Below are 9,816 nucleotides of genomic sequence, written 5' to 3' on the forward strand. Positions count from 1 at the left end.
TCCAGCTACTTGGAAGGCTGAGGCACAAGAACCTCTGAAACCTGGGAGGTGGAGGTTGCAGTGAGCCGAGATTGTGCCACTGCACTCCAGCCTGGCTAATTAGAAAAAAAAAAAAAATTGTTTTTAAGATAGGGTCTCACTATGTTGCCCAGGCTGATCTCACACTCTTGGGCTCAAGCAATCCTTCAACCTGGGCCTCCCAAAGTGCTGGGATTACAGACATGAGATACTGTACCCAGCCTCATTTTTTTTTGCATTTGGATATCCAGTTGTTTTAGCACAATTTGTTGAAAAGATTGCTTTCTCCACTGAATTACCTTTGTACCTTTCTCAAAATTGATTGTTCACTTCCATAGCAGTGAGCACACCTAGTACCCAGATCTTGGTTTTTAAAACCATTCTTGAGTGAAACAATCTAGAACTCTTTGAAGTGGCTGATTTTAGGACTGAGGCAGGAAGTACACAAGATGAGCCTGGAACATCTTGTAGCACCAGAAAGTAAGGAAGTGCTGAAGAAAGAAAAACCCTATTTGGTGGGGTTATATGACAGGAGCTGACTGAAAGAGCTCCCAATGGTCAAAGCTGGAACAACTGGAGCAGCAGAATAAATAAAGTAGTGTTGAATTATAACCCAGAGTATACAGCAAATATCCATGAATTCATACTCATGGATATTTTCGTAAAAGTTTCTTATGCAGTTGGAAAGAATGTGTATTCTGTTGTGTTGGGTGGAGTATTCCATAAATGTCAGGTTAAGTTGGTTGATAATGCTGTTCAAATATACAATATCCTGCTCATTATCTGGAAGACAATGAAATCTCTGGAAGACTGGGAGAGGGAGATTGAAATCTTGTTGTAATTATGAATGTGTTTATTCCTCTGTGCTGTTCTTTTTTTTTTTTTTTTTTTTTTTTTTTTTTTTGAGGCGGAGTCTCGCTCTGTCGCCCAGGCTGGAGTGCAGTGGCCGGATCTCAGCTCACTGCAAGCTCCGCCTCCCGGGTTTACGTCATTCTCCTGCCTCCGCCTCCCGAGTAGCTGGGACTACAGGCGCCCGCCACCGTGCCGGCTAGTTTTTTGTATTTTTAGTAGAGACGGGGTTTCACCGTGTTAGCCAGGATGGTCTCGATCTCCTGACCTCGTGATCCACCCGCCTCCGCCTCCCAAAGTGCTGGGATTACAGGCTTGAGCCACCGCGCCCGGCCTCCTCTGTGCTGTTCTATTAGATTTTTCTTCCTACATTTTGAAACTCTGTTACTAGATATGTTGAAGTCAAATAAAATAGAGAGATGAATCTCTAAATTTAAAATGTTTTATTTTGGAAGCAAGAATTGCAGTTTGGGACATACACACAGACCAGGTGATTTTTGGTATGTCTGAAGAAGAAGGAGAAGGTTAGAGGTTTTATGAAAGAGAGAAGTGTTACATATTGTTTTGCAAGTACGTTGTCACTGGTAAGGTTCTGGGGAGCTGGCAAGTTCTGATTGGTGAGCGATGGCGGTGGGTCAAACTAGTTTTAAGACTTGTACCAGGTTGTTTTAACAGCTAATTAGATAAACTGGTTTCAGTTTACAACAGCTAGGCTTGCAGAGAAATACATTCTTGGAGCAATGTTATGTGCCCTAAGTGCTTTTATTTCCCTGGCTTCTTGACTCTGTTTTAGCTGGGTATGACAAGAATAACCCAATTTGTGTGATCAGCTCTCACAGATGTGTAAATATTTGGGATTGTTACATTCTCTTGATTAATTGACCCCTTTGTCATCATCAGATGACCTTATTTATCCCTGGTAATATTTCTTGCTCTAAAATTTACATTGTTTGATATTAAAATAGCCACTCTTTTTGATGAGTTAACGTTAGCATGGTGTATCTTTTTCTGCCGTTTAATTTTGATAGGTATATTTGAAGTGCATTTATTGTAGGGAATATAAAATTGGGTCTTACTTTTTTAAATCGAATCTTACAACCAATCTCTGCTTTTATTTATTTATTTTTTTGAGATGGAGTCTTGCTCTGTTGTCCAGGCTGGAGTGCAGTGGTACAATCTTGACTCACTGCAACCTCTGCCTCCCCGGTTCAAGCAATTCTTCTGCCTCAGCCTCCCAAGTAGCTGGGATTATAGGCACTGGCCACCACACCTGGCTAACTTTTATATTTTTTTTTTAGTAGAGATGGGGTTTCACCATGTTGGCCAGGCTGGTCTCAAACTCCTGACCTCAGGTGATCTGCCCTCCTCTGCTGGGATTACAGGCGTGAGTCACTGCACCCAGCCCAATCTCTGTTTTTTAATTAGGATATTCAGACTATTTACATTTGATGTGATTATTCATATAGTTGGGATTGAGTCTGCAACCCTGCAACTTGTTTTCTATTTGCTCCATCTGTTACTTGTCCTATTTTCTCTTGGTCTAACTTCCTTTGGATTAACTGACTATTTTTAATGTTTTCATTTGATCTCCTTTGTTTACTTACTAGCTATAACTATTTCTCTTGTTCTTTTAGTGGTTGCATTCGAGTTTATTATATACTTCTTTAATTTATCGGTCTATCTGCAATGTTACACTACTTCCTGTATAATAACCTTACTGTGTTATATTTCTATTTTTTCCCTCTCAGACTTTAAGCTGTGTTGTCTTATATATTTTACTTATTCATGCTGTAAACACTATATGGCATTATTATTATTTTTCTTTACATTTATCTGTCTTTTACAGATTTTTGTTTTGTTTTGTTTTGTTTTTGAGATGGAGTTTCACTCTTGTCACCCAGGCTAGAGTGCAATGGTGTGATCTCGGCTCACTGCAACCTCTACCTCCCAGGTTCAAGTGACTCTCCTGTCTCAGCCTCCTGAGTAGCTGGGATTACAGGCATGTGCCACCACTCCCGGTTAATTTTTGCTTTTTTTTTTTCTTTTTTCGTAGAGACAAGTTTTCACTATGTTGGCCAGGCTGGTCTCGATCTCCTGACCTCAGGTGATCTGCCTGCCTTGGCCTCCCAAAGTGCTGGGATTACAGGCATGAGCCACCGCGCCCAGCCTCTTTTACATATTTTTAAATAAGAAAAAAGTCATCTATTTACCTATGCAGTTACCGCTTCTGGTGTTCTTCATTCCTTTGTATAGAGCTGCATTTTCATATAGGGTCATTTTTCTTCTACCTGAAAGACTTCCTGTAACATTTCTTTTAGGGCAGGTCTGCTGGCAGTGCATTCTTTCAGCATTTCTTTTTCTGACAGTCTGTTTCACTTTGGATTTGTTTTATATTGGATTTAGAATTCTGCACGGACAGTTCCTTTTTCTTTCAGTACTTTAAAGCTGCTGCCCTCCTGCATTATCACTGGCGTGATTTCTGGTGACCAGTCTATTGTCATCCGTTTCCTTGTTTCTCTATATGCAGTGCCTTTTTTCTCTCTGGTGACTTTTGTGTTTTTCTCTTTATCCCTGATTTTGCAGTCTTTTATTATTAGGTGGCTTCATTTAGTAAGGAAACTTCATTACTTGTGCTTGGGTTTGTTGATCTTCTTGTATCTGTGAATTTGTAAGTTTCTTTTTTTTCTTTTTCTTTTTCTTATTTTTTTTGGAGGTGGAGTCTTGCTCTGGCCTAGGCTGGAGTGCAGTGGTGCGATCTCAGCTCACCACAGCCTCCACCTCCCGGATTCAAGTGATTCTCCTGCCTCAGCCTCCTGAGTAGCTGGGACTACAGGCACGCACCACTATGCCTGGCTAATTTTTGTATTTTTAGTAGAGATGGGGTTTCACTATGTTGGGCAGGCTGGTCTCAAACTCCTGACCTCATGATCCGCCCGCCTTGGCCTCCCAAAGTGCTGGGAATGCAGGCATGAGCCACTGCACCCAGCTGAATTTGTACGTTTCATAAAAATCTGAACAATTACTATTTTTCTGTACTCCTTGCTCCCTCTTTGCCTTTGTACATATATTCGGCTGTCTGTTGCTGTCACACAGCTCATTGATAACTCTTTTTGAAAATTATTTTGTTCTCTCTTTTATTTTGGATAGTATATATCGCTGTCTTCAAGTTCACTAATCTTTCCTTCTGCAATGTCTAATTTGCCATTAATCTCATCCACTTTTTTTATCTTAGTCATTATATTTTTCATCTTTAGAAGCATGATTTGGGTCTTTAAAAAATATCATCCATTGGAGTTAGAGCTGAAAAAAAGAAAAATAAAAATATCATCTATGTCTCTTCTTAACTTTTTGAACATATGGACTACAGTTATAGTAACTGTTTTTGATGTTCTTGTCTGCTAATTCTAACATCTGTGCCATTTCTGGATCAGTTTAAGGTGACTGATTTCTCCCTCACTGTGGGTCTTTTCTTGCCATTTTGTGTGCTGTTAGTTCAACTGGATGCTAGACACTGTGGATTTTACCTTGTGTTGCTGGATATTTTATTACTCCTATAAATATTCTTGAGCTTTGTTCTGGGATGTAGTTAAGCTGCTTAGAAGAAGCTTGATCCTTTCAGGTCTGGCTGTCAAGTTTCGTTAGGTCAGATCAGAACAACATTTTTTTTCTAGGGCTAATTATTCCCTATCACTGTGGCAAGAGTTTTTTTGCTTCAACTACCAATGTCTCTGAATTATTAGGTTTCTAGTCTGGCTGGTAGAAACAGGTGCCCTTCTCAGCCATCTGTGAACCCAGGTGCTGTTCTCACTAGTCTTTTCTGATCATTCTTTCTGTGATGTCTGGTAGTTTCCTGACACGCTTGCACTGATCAGTACTCAAACAGACCCTCCACAGAAGTCTGGAGTTTTCTCCTTTCCTGCTTTCTGTTGTCTGCTACTCTGTCTTGTGAACACCCACTGTCTTGGCCTCCCCAGTTCAGGGAGCCTGCCCTCCTCCTTGTTTCCTCTCCCTGTGCCTAGGCACTTGCTTGAGGTGGCGTGCCGGGCAGTCATTGGGCTGCCACCGGGATCATTAGCTTTTATTGCCTCGTGTCCACTGGCCTGAGAACTGTTGTTTCCTATATTTTTTCTGGATTTTGGTTGTGTCAAGTGGGAGGGTAAATCCATTTCCTTTTACTCCATCTGCTAGAATAAGTGTCCACTGACTTTTAATATTTTTCTTTCAAAACCCACATTAGAAGGAACCCTTCCTCTGTAACAACAACCGGCAGCTTGACAAAGTGTGTTCCCATTGTCCTGCGACTCCTCCTTTTCAAAGCAAGCCTGCGAGGTGGGTACCATATCCCCATTTTACAGACAAGGGGACAGAGCCTCAGAGAGGTGAAGGGGCTTGTCCAAGGTCACACAGACCCCCATTGTAGTGGGAGGAGGGCTTGATCCTGGCTCTGCCTGGACAGACTCTGTGACCTTGGTAGTTCCCAGCTGTATTCCCAGCTGTACGGATTGTACAGACTGTGTGACCTGCTGTAGTTCCCAGCTGTACGCATTGTACAGACTGTGTGACCTGCTGTAGTTCCCAGCTGTACGCATTGTGCAGACTGTGTGACCTGCTGTATTCCCAGCTGTACGGATTGTACAGACTGTGTGACCTGCTGTAGTTCCCAGCTGTACGCATTGTACAGACTGTGTGACCTGCTGTAGTTCACAGCAGGGAAAACACAGCCATATGGTGTAAGGGTTGGTATGACTGTTTTTATTTTTAATTTTTATTTAAAAATTTTTTTGGTGGGAAGTAGACAGGTGGGCTTCGAGAGTGATATTTCTAGGGTCACAGCGTGACTGAGCTGGGGTGCCTGGAGAGAATCAGGGATCTCTGTGAGTGGTCTTCTGACTGCGCCCCCATTCAGAAGAGAAGGAAATATGTTTTTCTTTTTCTTTTCTTTTTTTTTTTTTTTTTGAGATGTGGGTCTCACTTTGTTGCCCACGCTGGAATGCAGTGGTGCGATCTCGGCTCACTGCCTCCTGGGTTCAAGTGATTCTCATGCCTCAGCCTCCTAAGTAGCTGGGATTACAGGCGCGTGCCACCACGCCCAGCTAATTTTTTGTATATTTGGTAGAGATGGGGTTTTGCCATGTTGGCCAGGCTGGACTTGAACTCCTGACCTCAAGTGATCCACCCTCCTTGGCCTCCCAAAGTGCTGGGGTTACAGGCGTGAGCCCCGCGCCTGGTCAGAGAGTGTGTCTTCTTATCTAATGCATCTGCCAGAGAATCAGGCTTCTTGCCAGAGCTGTGGAGTTGGGAGTGTGAAACCCCTGAAATCTCAGGGATAGTGGGGAGTTACTGGCACCCAGTGTCAGAGAGGGCGGGGTGAGAGGAGGGAGGAGCACCAGAAGGTTAGAGGGTAGCCTTGTGGAAGCTGTGGGCGGAGCACGCTGAGGTGGGGGCTACACCAGCGCCCCACCCCTCTCCACCCATCTCCTGGTTTGTGTGATTATCCCTGCTTCTCCCACTTCTGGGTGGAAAAGGTGGGGAAATAAATTCATGAAGCATGAGTAGGTGAGGTGTGAGGGAGACAGCTTGCCCGGGTGGGCAGCACAGATGACTGGCGGGTAGGAAGGATGGTGGTGGGAGGTGAACGTGCAGATCCTCAGATCTCCGAGAAATAAGTTGGAGGGGGCTAGCCTGGTGTGCAGAGTTGCAGGTAGGGGCACTGGTGGGTGAAAGCCGAGGCACAGGTGTTTCCTGGGAAGAAGGGGATGTGGTCTTTTCCCGGCCATGGCGGAGGCTTTGAAATGTTCTTGGAGAATTTCTTTTATAGTGAGATTCTTTTGAGATTGAGTTTTTTAAAGTGTGGAATGGCACAGAATAGTGCTATTTATTAAGTGCCTGCTGTATGCTCAGAACCCATTTCACATGCATCAACCTGTTTCATTCTCACAATTCTCACATAACGTAGGTACTATTAATTCCATTTCATAGGTGCAGAATTTGAGGCTCAGGCCATGGGGATGGCTCACTCAAGCACCCTGTGCTTTGTATTGTGTGTGTGGTGTTTTTTTTTCGTTGTTGTTTGTTTGTTTGTTTGAGACGGGCTCACTCTGTCACCCAGGCTGGAGTATAGCAGCACAGTCATAGCTCATAGCTCATTGCAGCCTCAACCTCCCCAGCTCAAGCAATCCTCCCGCCTCGGCCTCCCAAAGTGCTAGGATTACAGATGTGACCCACCAGCCTGCTTTGTTGTTATTGTTGTTTTGAGACAGGGTCTTGCTCTTTTGCCCATGCTGGAGTGCGGTGGTGCAATCTTGGCTCACTGCAGTCTCCTAGGCTGAAGCCATCCTCCCACCTCAGCCTCCTGTCTCAGCCTCCTGAGTAGCTGGGATTACAGGCGTGCGCCAACCATGCCCAGCTAATTTTTTGTATTTTTTGTAGAGATGGAGTTCCACCATGTTGCCCAGCTGGTCGGGTGATCTGCCCACTTCTGCCTCCAAGAGTGCTGGGATTACAGGCATGAGCTTACTTATGTTAACCCAAGATGTTCATAGGGGGCTGGAGCCTGTTTAGACAGAATTCATGGGAGGGGCTTGACCTCAGCTCAGCAGATTTGGAGAGGGATGAGAGAAGAGAATAGGATATTTAAGATTGTGCCAAACACAGTATTAGGTTCCTATATACATTCTGCATGGTAGATACTATTGAGTGAACTGGTATCGTTTTGACTACTCCAATAGTAACTCCCCTTCCTGTGGGAAGCTAGAGCTTCTGTTAGTATTTGTATGTTAACCGTCCCAATTTTTTTTTTTTTTTTTTTTTTTTTTTTTTGCAGTGGGGTCTCACGTGTCACCCAGGCTGGAGTGGTGCAGTGTGTGATCTCAGCTCAGTGCAGCCTCCGCCTCCCGGGTTCAAGCAATTCTCCTGTGTCAGGCTCCAGAGTAGTTGGAATCACAGGTGTGCACCACCACGCCTGGCTAATATTTGTATTTTTAGTAGAGATGGGGTTTTGCCGTGTTGGCCAGGCTAGTCTTGAACTCCTGACCTCAGGTGATCCACCTGCCTTGGCCTCCCAAAGTGCTGGGATTACAGGTGTGAGCCACTGCGCCTGGCCCCACTGTCCCAATTTTTAAATGTTGGCATCTAACTGAAAACAAAAAAAATCATGTGGGCCAAGCAGTGCAGTTCTTGACAGCAGGTGGAAGGAGTTTCGGCAGCAGAGCTCCTGCAGTGCCAGGCTCTGTGCTAGCATGGCTGGGGACAAAGGCACGTCGGCCAGGACTCCCTGGAGGCTTTGATCCAGGGATGAGAGCAGCCTTCTACACGGGAAAGGAGCACTATAATAGGATTTGCTGTAATGGAATTTGACCCACGTTATCCTTGAGCTCCTTAGGCGTGAAGCTGCAGAATGCGTTTTGTAGCTGAAATGGAAAAAGTAAAATAATTTGCAGCAGGCTTTTTTTCCCCCAAGGGCTTTTGAGTTTCCTGAGGGCTTTCCCTGTTTCATTTGAGTTATTCCATTAAATGAGTAATAATCCCATTTTCCTGGGGGTAGGGGTAGCCGGCGACTGAGGCTCAAGGGAAATAAGTGTCTGAGAGTCACACGGGCTGGGATGAGGGAGAGGCCAGCCTGGGACCTAGCCCTCCTGAGTTTCCCAGCTTGCTGCAGATAGGGAGGGGGAAATGGGGACAGCTCAGAGAGATGAGACGACTCATCCAAAGACACACATCCAGAAAGCTCAAGAAGGGCTCCCAGAGTGTCCACGCGCTCCTCGAGGTAATCTGAAAAATGTTTTATATTTGCACTTTTGTCTGTTTCTCAGAGTAAAAGTCCTAAAACTTTGACAGATTCTCAAAGGGGTCTGTGATTCTCGAAGAGTTAAGAGCCACTAATTTAAGCCGAGGCCTTTCTGACTCCAAAGCCTGTACTTGGGGGCACCCTTCACCAGATCCTGGTTAAGAGGATGTTCTTTAAAATTAAACCCATATAAGATCTGGGTCTGCATCCTGAAGAAAGTGCACTCATGCTAGGTGGTCTGGCTATCTATTGCTATGCAGCAGATCATCCTAAAATTTAAGGGCTTATAACAACCACAATCAACGGATAGTCTTATGATTCCGCTGTGAGGAATTCTGGAAGGGCTTGGCTGGGTGATTCTGGCTTGGGTTTCTCTTATGCTTTTATTCAGACAGTGGCTAGACCTGGAACAGTGGTGGAGCAGGCCAGCTGGGAGCTGGCTGAGCCTGTCTACCTCTTCATGTCAGCTCAGGGCCTCGCTGCATGGTGGTCTGCATGAGCAGTGAAGGCTTCTTAAGAGTGTGACTGCTCAAGGTCACTGGATCATCCACAAGCTGCTCTGGGCCACGGTGGGAGTGTCCAGGCAGCCGGGTGGAAGCTGCATCACCTTTTCCGATCACTGCCACTGTAGTCACAAGGTCTCTTAGGATTCATAGGGAGGGAACACAGACCCCCACTCCTCAATAGGAAACATGTCCAAGACACATTATAAGGAAGAACGTAAGAGCTGGGCATGGTAGTTCATATCTGTAATCCCAGAACTTTGGGAGGCTGAGGCGGGAGCATCACTTGGGTCCAGGAGTTTGAGACCAGCCTGGTCAACAGCGAGAGACCCCATCTCTACAAAAAATGAAAAAATTAGCCAGGCGTGGTGGTGCACACCTGTGGTCCCAGCTATGTGGGAGGTTGAGGTGGGAGGACTACTCGAGCCTGAGAGGGTGAGGCTACAGTGAGCCATGATTGTGCCACTGTACTCCAGCCTGGGCAACAGAGCGAGACTGTGAAGAAAAAATATATAAGAACTTAAGGGGGGCTGGGTGCGGTGGCTCAAGCCTGTAATCCCAGCACTTTGGGAGGCCGAGGCGGGTGGATCACGAGGTCAGGAGATCGAGACCATCTTGGCTAACACGGTGAAACCCCGTCTCTACTAAAAAATACAAAAA

Source organism: Macaca nemestrina, chromosome 6, assembly GCF_043159975.1.
Source record: "Macaca nemestrina isolate mMacNem1 chromosome 6, mMacNem.hap1, whole genome shotgun sequence".
NCBI classification, from domain to species: domain Eukaryota; kingdom Metazoa; phylum Chordata; class Mammalia; order Primates; family Cercopithecidae; genus Macaca; species Macaca nemestrina.